This window comes from Triturus cristatus, chromosome 10 (genome assembly GCF_964204655.1).
Source record: "Triturus cristatus chromosome 10, aTriCri1.1, whole genome shotgun sequence".
Classification (NCBI taxonomy): domain Eukaryota; kingdom Metazoa; phylum Chordata; class Amphibia; order Caudata; family Salamandridae; genus Triturus; species Triturus cristatus.
Genome location: NC_140593.1, coordinates 1,080,595,603 through 1,080,611,017, shown reverse-complemented (window position 1 = coordinate 1,080,611,017; position 15,415 = coordinate 1,080,595,603).

Genomic DNA, 15,415 nt, shown 5'->3' with positions numbered 1-15,415 from the left:
ATACAATCTGTTAGAAGGTGCACTGAGTGTGTGCCCTGTAGGAGGTGGCACACAGTCATTGCCCCCCTCCCCCAAGACACCCTCTGGCAGTGGCACTTGGGCGGAACCAGGGATGCCCCAGACGCACCCCAGGTACTCCCCAATCATGTGCAGTCACACACACCACCCTCCTCTGGTGGAATCCCTACCTCCTCTTGCAAATGAGGGTGGGTCGGCAACCTGCGGTGAGCAGTCTCAATAAGCGAATCTGCCTTTCACTGGTGCTCCGCTCTCACTGCAGGCACAAGTTCAAGTTAGTGTTTGGGGCAACAGCATCAGGACGAAGGTTCACCTGCACCTGTGTTCTGATCACTGGGAGTCTTTTGTGCCTCTCATCCTTCTCAATGTGGGTCCTGTCAAGGCACCACACTGTACGGGCCCTCTTAGACCTTTGTTAGAGTCTTACTGCAGTTCAACAGGGTGCCTGAAACAAAATCCTAATACACCTGGGTCGTTTTACCCCCTACCTGACCTTCTGCTCACTGAAGGTGTACATGTCTCAGCCTACACCCTCCTTGAGAGTCTGAGACAGAAGTAAATTGAAGCGGATGCCAGCACCAGTCGTCTTCCATGTCCCAGGACCAATCTGTGTATAAACTGTGGATGAATGCAAGCACTGGTTGTGCCAATACTGGGACAAACACTTTTCTATTTGTGAGTAAAACACTACATTTACAATAATCCAGTGGAAGAACTGGAGCCGACTTGATGCCAGTGTGCCCTTTTCTGCTTGATTGTTAGGCTCCCCTAGGAGCTATCTGGTTGATGAGCCATGGGATGCACCTGCATGCTTTGGAGTGTTACTTTATCTAATACTGTGTGAGCAGCATCTTAGACCTGTAATACTTAGGGTGGCCTTCTGACAAACATTTTCCCAACTCAACTCCTGTTGCTGAAATTCGTTGTTGATGGCTTTAGGGCTCTATGCACTTTACCACTGGTAACAATGATAAAGTGTTTGTGCTCACTCCTTATACAGCGTATAACATGATACAATTGGTCTTCACTATATTGGCACATTTAATTTGCTTGAAAGTCCCTAGTAAATTGGTAGAACATGTACCCAGGGCCTGTAACTCAAATGCTGCTAGTGGGCCTGCAGCATTTAGTGTGCCACTCACCTAAGTAGCCTTTATTACATGTCTCAGGCCTGCCTTGAAGCTTGAGTGCAGTTTTAGACTGCCAATTCCACCTGTCAAAATATACCTTTTGCCAGACATAAACATCCCTCTTTAATACATACAAGTCACCCCAAAGGTAGACCCTAAAAAACCCATTGGAAAGGGGGTCTTGTATTTAAAAGGTTGGACATGTACTTTTAAGTTTTATAAGTTTCTTAAGTATTATAGTGAAAAAATCCAAAATGTGTTTTTTACTACTGGGAGGTCTACCTCTCTCATAGGATAACATCAGGTTACCTCATTACATTTAATAAGTGATAACTTGTGTTTGGGAGCAGGTAGCAATATCATGGTTGACCTCAAAAGAATTGTATTTTAAAACCCTCTTACGCAAAAGACGGACTTTCAAACACAATTCTGAAAATGCCACTGTTATAAAGTTATTAGAGGTAAAAATTGCCTACAAAGGATTTTATTTTAACAAAGAAGAAAAGTTATACCAGCGCATTGCTTGTGCGTGCCCCAAGAAGTGGCCTTAAACAAATACATTTTAAACAGCAATTCCAATTATATACAATTTATGATCAGTGAAACAATATAAAGGGTAGAAGAATTATCTTAAATACAGAGGTGACAGAAATTCAAACTCATATAGTACAAAATGTTCTTTTCACCCATGTATTAGACCCATTTATATTGCCTATTTACATAGCAACTTGTCTCAAACTTAGGCATACATTTCAAATACAAGTAAGGCTTTTTCTACAAACCATGCTTGGACGCTGATCTGTGATGCTGGTTCCACAAACCGCTGAGGTCTGACCGGTGAAGACGCAAGAAACTTGGTCTCCCGCGATTCACCATGCCTGCATGTTGTTCAATGATGGCATTTCTGTTTTGCAACAAATGATAGATTTGCATTAATCTTCGCAGGCACCATTGGGAATAACCAAATTTGTATATCTTCTTAAACCTAATTTGTTTATGGTTCTGATTCTTTCTTCTTTCTCTACCTTTACTTAAAGAATTTTTGTCCTGAAGATGGTCTACTAGATGAACAACACAACAAGACTGTAACATCGAAACGTTGACCCATTTTTTGTTTGTAGAAAAAGCCTTTCTTGTATTTGAAATGTATGCCTCAGTTTGAGACAAGATTCTATGTAAATAGACATTAATAAATGGGTCTAATACATGGGTGAAAAGAACATATTGCACTAAATGAGTGTGAATTTCTGTCACCTCGGTATTTAAGATAATTCTTGTACCCCTTTTACTGTGTCAGTAATCATACATTGTATCAAAAAAGAATACACCCGCTTCTCTAATGATTTATAAATTGTTTAATAATTGAAATTGATGTTTCACATTTATATATCTGAGGCCACCTCTTGGGGCACTCACAAGCAATGCTCTGGTATAACTTTTCTTCTTTGTTAAAATAAAATCCCTTGTAGACACTTTTTGCCTCTAATAATGTTGATACCCAAGCCCACAAGGCTATATTGGGTTGTGCAGTAAATATTAACAAACTTTATAAAGTTGGCATTTTCATGTCCTAACCATTTGGTGTCTGCGGTCTGTGTCCTTGGTCACATGACTGTGATTAGAGTGGCAGTTGGCCTTTGTGTATTGCTTCCAGACAATGAGACAAAGGGTGACTAGCTGTTAGCAAGATGGGCCATTCCGTCAGGAAGGAGGGATGGAGCTGTTCCCAGCCCCACTTACATTTCAAAGGAGCTGCCTGCAGCATACTCCCAAAAAACTTCACACCTGTCTCTTGTCAGCCTAGACCTCTTGGAGCCTGGACAGGGGAGAACAAAAATCCCACAAATAGATGTGTGGGGGGGGGGGTTTAGAAGTTTCTCCTACTTCAAAGGCTTGCACAAGGTATAAATATTGGGCCCTCGAGCCTACTTCTCAGCAGACTACTGGACCGGCGGAGGACACTCAGAAGGACTTCCTTGTTGTTGAGGCCAGCTTTGTACCTCAGAGGACTTTCCTGTTGCTTGAAGCCTGCCTTGTACCCTCAGAGGACTGCCCCGCAGCTTGAACCCAGAGCTACCAGAGTAACTCCAAAGGCCAGTTGACTGGCCTCCTTTTCTGAGCTACAGGGACAGAACAAGCTCCAACAACTTGAACCTTCCACCTGGACCCTGCCTGAAGTGAGTCCTTCTCTTCAAGTGCTGCCCACCCAGTCCTGGACCATAGGAAGTAGTGCTAAATGTGCTCAAATAGCCAAAAATCAAACATTAGGACTTAGAACATTTTCCACTAAAAAGTGATTTGAGAACTGGCAGAAGACTGGGACCTACCTGCATGCTGAGTACTGGAACCTTTGTCCACTTATGTGGATAATTTCCTCAGACCAATGGTGAAGGAAATGCTCACTTACTTGCAGGATACAAAAGATGTGCTTCGCCTGCTACCACAGGTGCATTTTGATATGGAAACTGATGTTCTGGTCTCATTTGATGTAGAGTCTCTCTACGCTTCTATTCCCCAGGATGAGACATTGGACGCGATTGCACAGCTATTGACTGAGAGAGATTTGGACTCCATCACTCCGGTGCATTTTATTATGGCCTGCGCTCAACTTGCAATGAAGGAGAACTTCTTTACGTTTGAAGACACCATCTATCTACAAGTCTCCTGAACCAGTATGGGGAGCGTTTTCGCTCCTAGTCTGGCGAATCTGTATGTGCACGGTTTTGAACAAGAGCACTTGCTTACCTAGACCAATCCCTTCCGGGATTCAATACGTCTATTGAGGCGCTACATAGACGATGTCTTAGTTGTGTGGCGAGGTGAGACAGAGTCTATTGGCCTCTTTTTAACATGGCTGAACAGCCGGAATGACTTTTTGAAATTCACTGTGGAATTTAATAAAAAGAAACTAGCATTTTGGGATTTACTGATTGTGGCCACACCGTCAGGTTTAGAGACAGAATTGTACAAGAAACCGATGGCTAGAAATTCGCTATTGCGGTATGACAGCCATCATCCCAAATCGCTCAGAGATAATTTGCCCTTTGGGCAATTTCTCCGGGTACGGAGAAATTGCTCTACTAAGGAGAGATTTAATAACCACGTTTCCAAACTGTCTTCTCAACTACGCGCCAGGAACTACCCTAAAAAACTGGTTTGACGATCTTTTAAACGGGCCTCCAATAACAACAGGGAGGCCCTTTTAGATTTGCCAGAAGCTAAATCTGAACCGACTAGGATGACATTTGTTAACACTTTCAGCACTATGTCCTCGGGGATTCAAAAAAGTGTTTGTAAACACTGGCGAATAATGAACATAGGCAATGAGTGCATACCACCCCCTCTCTTTGCATTTAAAAGGAGTACCAACTTTCGAGACCAATTAGTCCATACAAGACCTAGAACCAAACTACAGGAGTAGGGACTCTTTAGGATTTACCCGCAGTACAGGGCCACTTCCCTTGCGGTTCCTGTGCTGCATGTACCCAGACACAAATGACCAAAACTGTGAATATAGGGACTGACAGGCCATGGTTACAAAAGAAGTTCACTAATTGTAACAGTGACAAGCTTATCTATATGATCACATGTCCGTGTGATTTAAAATATGTGGGCATGACCACTCGAAAGGTTAAATTGAGAATACTGGAGCATAAAAGCACTGTGAGGTGCAAAAAACAATCAACAAGACTAAAACGTCATTTTTTAGAAATGAAACATCGGCCTGATGACTTCAGTTAGACTGTATTGGAACAACCACTCATTCCTGAATATATCACAGATGTTTCAAGATTCTTACTGGTAAAAGAACAAAAATGGGTCTTTAGATTACAGAGTGACAAATGTGGTCTTAACGATGCTGTACCCTGGACAATACTATGATTAGGTACATGAAAGGATCACAGTTTAACAGTCCTGACACACTATTCCATGCCTCTGTTGTTATTCATATAAGAGGTGTTTTTCTATGATTTATGTGTTATATAGCATCATCTATATATACATGTCTTTATCAATCACTTGCTTAGACATACTACTGATGGTTGCTGTCGGTAACACTACGAGCACTAACTGTATATCCTATTTCCATATGACCCCCGTAAATATGTGTCATGCTCTTTTAAATTACATTTGAAATCACGTTTTCAGAACATGTTGATAAGCATTATTAATATATAGGTCTTTATCAATTACACGCTAAGACAAACCTTTGATAGTTGCTGTCGGCAGTACGAAGAGTACACATACGACGAGTACTAATCATAGTCCCATATTGCTATATGACCTCTTTAAATATCTGTCATGGTCCTTTAAAAAAATATGTGTCATGTTCTTTTTAATCACATCTTTGATTAAACAACCCGCGTTTGCTTTTCGCTTCTGTTTTGTTAAAAACATTGACATTACGCTGGATCTATTGTTAGAGAACTACTTTGCCCATGTTCCCTAAGGGCGCGAGAACATGTGACTAGACGTAATTGCCACGCAAAACGTGACTTATACTGACATGCGTTTGACCACTTTTCTTTAACTAATGACATTTTACCACTGCGGTCACCTCCCCAGACGGCTCTTGGAACCGCTAGAGGTACCGATGGATAGGTAAGCATTTTGACATCGGATGTATTTGAATGCGGTCAAGAGCGAGTAAAAAACAAAGACACTGAGGAAGCGCTTGAGCGTGAGCGCATTTAACTGACATTCCGTATTTAACTGATATTCAGTTTTCATATATAGTACAGTTTTACATGTTACATGTACTCTATGCGTCACAATTTGATCACATAGATGATGTTTTCACGCATGACTGTATGGGTACTATGCAATATAAGCGAAGGCATGTTTTTCATCTTTTTGGTCATTCGGAGAGTAGAACCATATTACTTAGGCATTTTGGGTGTGTGTTGAATTGCGTAGGACACAACGAGAATGCTACATACCATTATTTTTAATTAGCGAGTTTTCAAAGCTTCTTGCGTGCTTTTTGAAAACTAGGCAAGATGCTAAGATAACAGTAAGTTCTTTTCCAATAGAGAGACTACTCTAATGTTCACAGCCATCTTTTTGTTTTTCAGTTCGTTTTTTGTATATGGTGCACTTATACGTCTGAGATGGTATAGAGACATAATGCTAAGTAGGCTATTCCTACTTTTCCTTATAGAGCGGTGCCTCCTTTGTCCTGAGCCGCGGCCAGGTGAGGTGAGGTCTTGTCCTCATAAAAGACGGGTAAGCTTGCACGTCATACATACAGTAGATGTAAGAACAATGGGCACAATTGAATTGATTGGCCATTATGACAATAATTTCAGCTGTTTAACCTCAGGTTCTTTGTTGTGACTGTACTTGTCTCACTTTACAGATCATTATCTTACAATGTATATATATTTTTTTGTTGCAGAAAAATATCAGCCGTCATTTACAGAGGAATTGTTATCCCTGCTCACAGGTGAAGAGGTTGTATTAGTTCCAACTCTCTATACACGTTACACTTTGTATATATAACACTTGTTTGTATATATAACACTCACTTGCAGTAGCAATATTTTAAGGTCCTGAAGAAGGCAAGGAAAATATATACATCAGTTGCTGAAACATGTTGACCCTTCACATCTAGACAGTTATTTGCTTAAAACTGTTGTTTGCACTGTTTTTATTCTTGATCTTTGAGAGGTATCAATAAATATTTTTTTCTCTCATCGGTCAATTTTAAATCACGTTTCACAAACACCACTGCACTGCACCTATCATTCCCACATAAATTGAGTACTCACATCTGTAGGTCCAAACACAGGTTGCTTTATCGTAATAGTTTAAAACATCCGTGAGCTCCCCTTTCTTTAAGCAAGGGTTGTAGCCCTTAGTGCCACTAGTGTGGCATTAGGAGGAGACCCAGATGATGAAGCATGTCACCACTGGTGAGTGATGGGAATCCGTCCTATTAAAGGATTTTTCCTTCATTGTTCTGATAAAGTCAGATAAGTTCAGTTGATAGCTCCTTTGAGGATTCATTGTCTATTAGACCCGTGGATATTGTTGTTGTGTATTCAGAAGACTGGGACCTACCTGCTTGCTGATCCACCCAAGGTGCATCACTAGTCGGCCTGACTTTGTGGTAGTTCTCAAAAGGTTCTTTTCTCAGCAGAAAATCCTGTTAAGCATCTCCTATAAAAAGGCTATCTGGCCTCATGGAGCGCTTGTCAGCTACAGCCTGCAGCTTCATCCTGCTGGAGATTTTCACCCTCCAAAAAAGTGACAAAATCCGAACATAGAAATCTTCACTGCAACTTGGTGCAGCGGCTCCCGGATCATGACGCCCTCTTGTTGGACACAGTTGGATACCTTACCCCGCTGAAATTTACCTGCTCAACATTTTTTCTCAAAATTTCTTTTTGTTGGCAGTGACACCTCACCCCGATGTTTACTGGTAGGTTGCCATTTTCAGATGTCCACAGGTTTGGGGATGCTTACTGTTGTATACATGTTTACACTGGCCACTGTGTCATTTTCATGAAATAACAAGAAAGTGAAAAAAATATGAAAAAAATGTCTTATAATTAATGACTTCTGGTCTATCTGTCTGTGTTTTCTGTAATCTTTACATATTTTAATGCCCTGCTGTGATGGACTCCCAGCATTCTGCTGTTTGAGAATGATGCTTAAGGGGCATTTGTAAAATAAAAATTACAATATTATACTATTTTATAATGATCAGTGACAAGAAAACTGGCAATATATCCACGCAACCATTCTAGGTGAGTGTAATGGAATACAGGGTAGTGATAGAGCAATTTGCAGCCTGGAAATAAAGGCTGTGGGCCCTCTACAGTATTTATTGTTGATATGTCTCAACAGACATATAGTCAGAGAAACTAAATATGCTTTAGGGAAGACTTTTTTGCTTCAGAGACATAAAAGGTGATGGATACAATATGCTTGCAGATAGTCTAACCCAATTGCAATCACTCTGGAAAGCATTCTAACCCATTGTGTTTCACTTATGGTGCCACTCCCTAAGTTGGCAGGGTATGCCCAGACGTGGGTCCCTTGCTCACTTTGCCACTGGATTCAAGCTAGCCTGGCTGATGATGGTTATGAACCCGAAACTGGTCCCAGGATGCTTGTTTCTGGTCCAGGGAAGACATGGCTTGGCAATTCGGGCTGGACTGTTCCCATAAGGCACAGGGTCAGACTGATTTGCATATGGCGATATCTGAACTGGGGTGGCAGAGTGGGCTAAAGAATGATGATGGATTAAACCCAGATCAGTTGACTGGGGGTGAGTGTTTGATTTGCTCAAACGCTCCGTCCATCATCCCCTTTGGTATTGCTTTGTTTAGCAGATCAGCCTCTTTCCCGTGTAGAGCTGTACTGCCATATGATAGCGTTGGTAACATTTTGGCTTTTATAACTGCTAGTAGGGGTTTAAATGATGGCCCCTTGAGGTTTCTTGATAAAGACCTGAAGGCGAATGATGAGGCTTTGCTCTCTGAGTAATATAAGCTTTTTGCTCCCTATGGTTGTGCCGGTTGTCAAAGTAGAACTCCAGATATTTGTAGTTTGATACTGCTTCTAGCTTTTCGCCCTCTAGTTGGAATTGTTGTTTGGCTGTCTGGCGTCTGCTAATAAGCATTGTTTTGCTTTTTGTGATGTTTACCTCTAGCTTGTTGTTGGTTATAAATTCCAGCGTTCCTACAAGCAATCTTTGTAGACCAATCTTGGTTAGGCTCATCAAGACAACATCATCCGCGTAGGGTAAATGGGTTAGTGGTAAGGTGCCTAATTTAGGTGGGTGGGATGTGATCTTGTTGAGTTTTGGCGCAAGGTCTGCCATAAAAAGATTGAAGAGATGGGGGGCAGGACACATCCTTGTTTGAGTCCTTTGGTGGTTTTAACTTTTCTTGATAGCCGTGTGCCATCTCCCAGTTTTACTCTCATCCATGTGTTGGAGTATAAGAAAAATATTCCTCCAAGTATTTTGTCCATGTACGTAATTTTCGCCATAGAATGTGATGATCCACGCTGTCAAAAGCCGCCTTTAGGTCGATAAAACCGAGGTGCATCTGTTGTTTCCTTCGGGTGTATTTGTCAGCTATCAGTGAGAGTGATAAAATATTTGTTGTTGTTCTGCACCCTTTTCTGAAACCTGTTTGGTTGAGTGGGATCCGTTTTGAGCTGTCGGACCAAGTAGTCAGGTCTTCCAGTAGTAGTGAGGCGTAGTGCTTTGCATTCACGTCCAGAAGTGCTCTCAGCCTGTAGCTCGCTGGAGACATTCTATCTCCTCCTTTAAAAATTGGAGTAATTACTGAACCTTGCCAGCTCGTCGGAATTTGGCATTCTCTTGTCACTTCTTCAAACTGTTTTTTCAGTCTTCCGCTCCAGAAATCTGGAGCTGATTTAAAGATTATCGGGGGAATGCCGTTTGGACCGGGAGCCCCATTTCCACGGCCCCTCAAGAGTATTCTTCTTACATCTTCGTCACTGAAGCCTGGGTTTCCAGAAGCACCTTCTGGCTTACTGTCTTCTCTCACCTGTGCCTCTTCTGTGTTGTGCAATATAGACCATCGGCAAGATGGGGAACTGTTTATTATTTGTAGGACCTTAATTGTTCTTCGCGCTCCTTGGGCGACACTTGTGTCCTCTCCCTCCATTCTACGTGATTCAATGGTTCAGTGTCTGTGAATCTCTTTGTTAATAGTGAGGCCCAGTCAGCTTCTTGTACACTTGAGGTAATTGAGTTCACGGGGTGCTTTAGCCCATTTATTATTCTCCAAAATGCACTTGAGTTGATGTTTTTCGCCGTGAATAAAATTTTGCCCAGACGTTGTCCTCCCTTCTTCTTTTGTGTTCCCACAGTATCTTTTTATACTTTTTCTTAAGATTCTATCTTAGGTCCCAGTCTAGGCATGACGTCACTGTTTTTTTCAGTATCCTTGCGTTTTTCCATATTTCTAGCTTAAGTTTAACCAGTTCAGTTGAAAGTGACTTGTTGTTTTTTGACCACCCAGCATTTTTGTGTATAGTGGAGATAATTGTTGTTAACTTGTCTGTGAAACTTTCCCAGTCTTTTATCTGGTTGTACGGTAAGAAAAGGTGCCCTCTTCCACACAAAAACAGCACACATGTATACACAGTGAGCCTGCCTGTTTTCTATTTAAGTGAAAGGAAAAAGGAAAATGCGCCTCACCACTCCCGATCAAATGGCTGCGATACAGAAATCTGTAAATGCAGATCAGAGCCCAGTGGATGAAAACACTCAAGTGCTCACTAGATTGTTAACCGCGGCCATTAAACGAGCTGTGCATTCTTTTGCTGATTATCTAAGATCAGTGTTTTTCAGAATTGTGACTAAAAAGGTGCAGCTGTCCTAGCGCTATCACATGATGAAAATTTGCTTCTGCGTTTATTTTCTAAATGGTGTGCCAGCCCCATTTTTTATCTCAGAAATGTCTTTGATCCCATGGTCACACGCTCAATTTCCTGTAGGTCCACTCAGCCATACATGTTTCTGAGGTCGATAAAATGATAGCCGTTTAGTTGGGTAGCAAAGACGTGATGTTACTATTTCAAAGGCCATGTGATATCTCTTCCTGTGTAGTTGCTAGGGTCAAAGTTCTGGTGGTTCTGGTGGTCTGGCTTTTGCCCTCCAAGCAGATCTAAAGGTTGAGAGGAATGCCCAACAGCTGTGCAAGAAGTACACCCAAGTCATTTTAGCAGGGGCCAATGGTGACTGCCAACCCATCTTTTCAATGAGGTATTTAAAAGTGTGTACAACCTTTCAATCCACCAAATCACCTATGCCTGCTGGATGTTTGTACTCCAAATGCAGGTAGTACAGCTGGAGGCCTGACAGAGCGGAAACTGATAGTAGCCCTGGTAGTCACTGCCCTGCATGGCACCTTGGGAAGCAGCAGAAGCCACTATATGAAGGTAGCAGAGGAAGGTTTGGAAATGGAGTACCCAGAGGCGATTAGCCAGGCCTTCTGGGGGAGAGTGGGTCCACTACTAGTTGTTGACAGACATTGAGCACTTGGATGGATGTATATTCAGTCAGAAGTGGAGTGCACCCTTTACTTCAACATGCATTCTCCGTGGTAGTAATTAAGAAAGGCTGATTAGTACGGAGCCCCACAAGCGATACATTTAAGACATTTAAGAAGTGGCCTCTTGCTTTGTGGCATGAGATAAGACATCTCCTTTTTTGTGATAAGCTAGTTTGAGGCTCACTCACAAAGGGGCATATCAACAACAACCGGCGATAATTATCTCTAAGCGCACTTAGCGCTAGGATAATTATCGCCGGCTAGCGTGAATTTTTATCGCTGAGATAGCGTGCAATTAGCAACGCTTATCTCAATAGCGATAAAAATCCTCACGCTAACAGGCTAACGTGAGATTATCGCTGGAAACCCAGCGATAATCTCACGTTACCTTGTTGATAGGGACAGGCGAACTTAGCCATGATATCCTCCTTCCATAGGATATCATGGCTAAGTCAGAAAAATACCAGACGTAAAAAAGCAGCGTTAACCGCGGTTAGCGCTGCTTTTTTTGTCTCTAACAGGTTTAGCGACATTCTTGATAATAGGAGAAATGTCGCTTAGCGACATTTCTCCTATTATTTTACTCTGGAACGCCCCCTTTGCATCTCATTAGAGATGCAAGGGGAAGCGTAGAGTTAAAGGGTGCTAACATGCAAATTTGCATGTTAGCACCCTGTTGTTGATAGGGCGCTAGTTTTATCTCTCCTTTTTTGGCTTTTAAAGCCAAAAAAGCAGAGATAAAGCCCTTGTTGATATGCCCCAAAGTTAGTCTGCTTGCAATAGGAAGGGTAACCATACCGCGTTGTAATGATTGCGTGGTAAAGGATGTTCCCCATCCCTGTGTATTCAGCAGCTCTTCTGTTTTTAGGTAAAGGAAAAGAGAGTACAAAATACCTGGTAGTACTGCTGTATTTGTTCTTCCAGAGGAATGTGTATTTGGAGGCATAGCTTTTCAATAATGTTAGGGGCTTGCGAGTCTGGGATTTCTTATCGAGCATCACGGTGTACCCAACTAAAAGGGCAGGCTGGAGCTCCTGGACAGTGGTAACAGACAGGGTTAGGCACATCCATTTTTAGTTATTTAGAAAAGTAAGCCCAGTCACAATTGGGGCTCAGGGAGATAGTCTTGACTATTTTGTCCACTGTAGTCCAGTTCCTCTTCACAGAAATTTAGGACGGAAAGGCAACTGAGAACAGCCTCGCATAACCCAAACTTAACATCAACAGACTAGGCTTAGGGTGAGCAGCGGAAGAAGAGTTTTTAATAGCCCAGGTCCAGCAGCAGAACATATGTGGAAAAATTGAGGAATCAGTGAAAGCAGGCTAGATAAAAGCATCAATTTGTAGAAAATGCTGCAGAATACCAAACAACATGCACTAATAAGGCACCTTATTTATAAGTTTGGAACTTCTGGATTCATAAAACCTGTTTACACCATGGTGATCGATATAGCAAGGAACCAGTGATCCCTCTTTCTTTCTCCTTTTTAATATAATATATAGAAATGGTTTCACAAATCTAATGATATGAACATTATGTGCAAGGATTAATGTGCTGAAGGACATTGTAATCTGTTTTGTTCTATTGAGATGTACAATGCCCATTGTTAAGCTTCAAGCAGTAAAGTTTTGAGCTAATGGATATAACTGGCTGTGGATGTAGTTGGATTAATCCATTATTTGGCAGATATGGCAAGGATTATGTGGTCGATTATGTAGTGTACCAGATTCCAGAAATTTCTGTCAGGTTGTGGGGGGGCCCGCCATCTAAAATATTCAGCTAGGGGGGCTCAACCTAAAAAAGTTTGAAGACCTCTGCACTAGGGCCTGCCTGGGAACTCAAAGTAGCCCTGGCAATTTTGCCTGACCAGCCCACTAGGGGCTGAGGGGGTTGGAAGTGTGAAGCACTGCTGTTTTTGTTACTGGGGGCGATATTGCAGCACCGCTACAAAACCGTCCTCCTGTAATAAAACCGCGTCCTGCTGCTGCAAAATCAGCCCCCACCCTTCCCGCCTCCCAGGAAAACGCCTGATGCCTGCTGCGGCCAGTCTGGCCCTGACTGACACAAACATGAGGAGTGAGTGCTCTGAAGAATCTGGAAAGATGCCAGCTGTGTCAAGGGCACAGCTAGTGCTGATGCAAAGGTACAGTGGCACCACAGACCAGGGTTGTGAAGGGAAAACTACACTCCATGCATTGCTGTCGTTTAATACCAAATTGAGAAATGGGGCATATTTTCTTTGTCTGCAGCAAGGCTTATTACACAAACAGCTTTCCAAAACTGCACGGAAACGTTAGTGAACTCTCAACCTGAAAATGAAAGAGGTGGTCAAACTCCATTTTCATTCGGAGTTTGGGTTCTCTGTATAATTTACTACACAGTGTTTGGAATGTGTTTGAATTCATTGTATTCTCTACTCACCAGATGCATCGCTATGTGCTATCCAGGCACAGCTACCAATTTTCTTTTGCAGTTCTATATGGCACAAACTCGACCTGAAGATATTGGAATACTATATATAAGCACCAGTTACATTATAAAAGATCACATAATGTTTTTTTGGGCACTGGGAGATTAAGTGATTTCCCTAGAATCACAGAATTTTGAGCTGAGGCAAGACATGAATCTGGTTCCCCCAGTGCTTAATTTGTAAAAGAACATAAGTGCCAGGGCTCCTGTCAGGAGGCTACTGCTGCCTGCAGCACACATTGGCCCTCCCAGCACTGCCAATGACAGTACCAACACAATTACTAATCATCACACTCTTACAAGTGTGACAATTCAGCCTACTCTAGGCCCCCAAAGCTATAAGAATGGCTTGGGCGGCAGTCAATAGTCATTTTTAGCAGCACCACCATGTGGCAGACTGGTACAAGCCATGGTGCTGACAATTAAGTGCCGGCGCTGAACACCGGAAAGCACCGGCTCAAATTAAGCACTGGGTTCCCCAGTTCTAAAGTCAGCAGCTCTGGTCCTAATAGCACATCCACTCACCATTAGTGCAGTGGCACTGGGTTCAAGGGTTCTGAGGAGTCCACCGTGCCTCAAACTAACCAAGGCATAGAGAGGGCCATTTTCCTTGAAGGCATTAAGGTTCATGACGCCCTTGCTTCATCACTCTATGCTATTAATGATGGACAGCACCATTTTTTGACTGCTGAAAGCTTGCGAAAGAGAGTCCCAGGGCCTACAGACACTCTAACGTGCAACGAATACATCATAAGCTTGTTAATCAACAGGAGCAGAACTTCAGCGTAGGCAGCCAATTATGAGCTCCGCCTCCTCTCAAACCCACCCGCCCATGGGTTTGCCCTTGTTGCCCACAACTCGAAGGGAACATCACTTTTAATTGTTACTATAGAAATATATGCATTGCAAGGAAAGCAAAGAGATGAATGCACAGAGGCAAAGCTACTGATTAGATCTGAATTATTAAAGAAAGATTATAAATAGGCTCATGACGTGACCAGCATGGCAAAAAATATCATGCAAAATTTAAACGTTAGGGACAGGAAGTATTTGCTGTTATTATTTGTATTATATTTTATAGAAAACTTATATAGTGCAAACTGTCACCCTGCGGGTATCCTGGCGCTGTGACTTAAAACATGACAACCGCAAGCATTGACCTGATTATCAGAGGGAAGCATTGTGCTCATTCCTTGGGAATAGCCAGGTTTTCAGACTTTTTCTAAAACATAGCAGGGAGTTGGCTTGTCTAATGCTCTGTCTTGTCTAATTGCCACTGGTATTTTACATGGCGGGAATCTGCAAGCCGCAGAGAGATTAAGGCCAACACACCCCACCCGTGCTACTCGCTGCAAAGTGCCTAAATGCCTCGCCAGGGGTTGTAAGTGCTATATAAATACAATTACAGCTACACGCTCCATGATATCACTACTCACAGCCATGATGGGTCACCCTAAACCTGTCTGTACACTTTCCAACTTATCCATTGGCCCACGTCCTTCCTATCAGGAAGCACCCAATCTTGCGGCTGATTCCAGTGCATCAAACCCTTTAATTTCCTTCTTAGGCTCTGTCTATCAGGCATACAGGATTATCTCAGAACTCTACCTGGTCTATCAGAGAATGATGATGACTTTGAAGGTCAACCTACAAACTCGTACTCAAACTCCCTCAAGAAGAAGGCATTGACTAATTGTAACCTACAGCACGAAACGTGTCCTTAAGGCAATGTAATATTACAAATGAAATGCTCATAT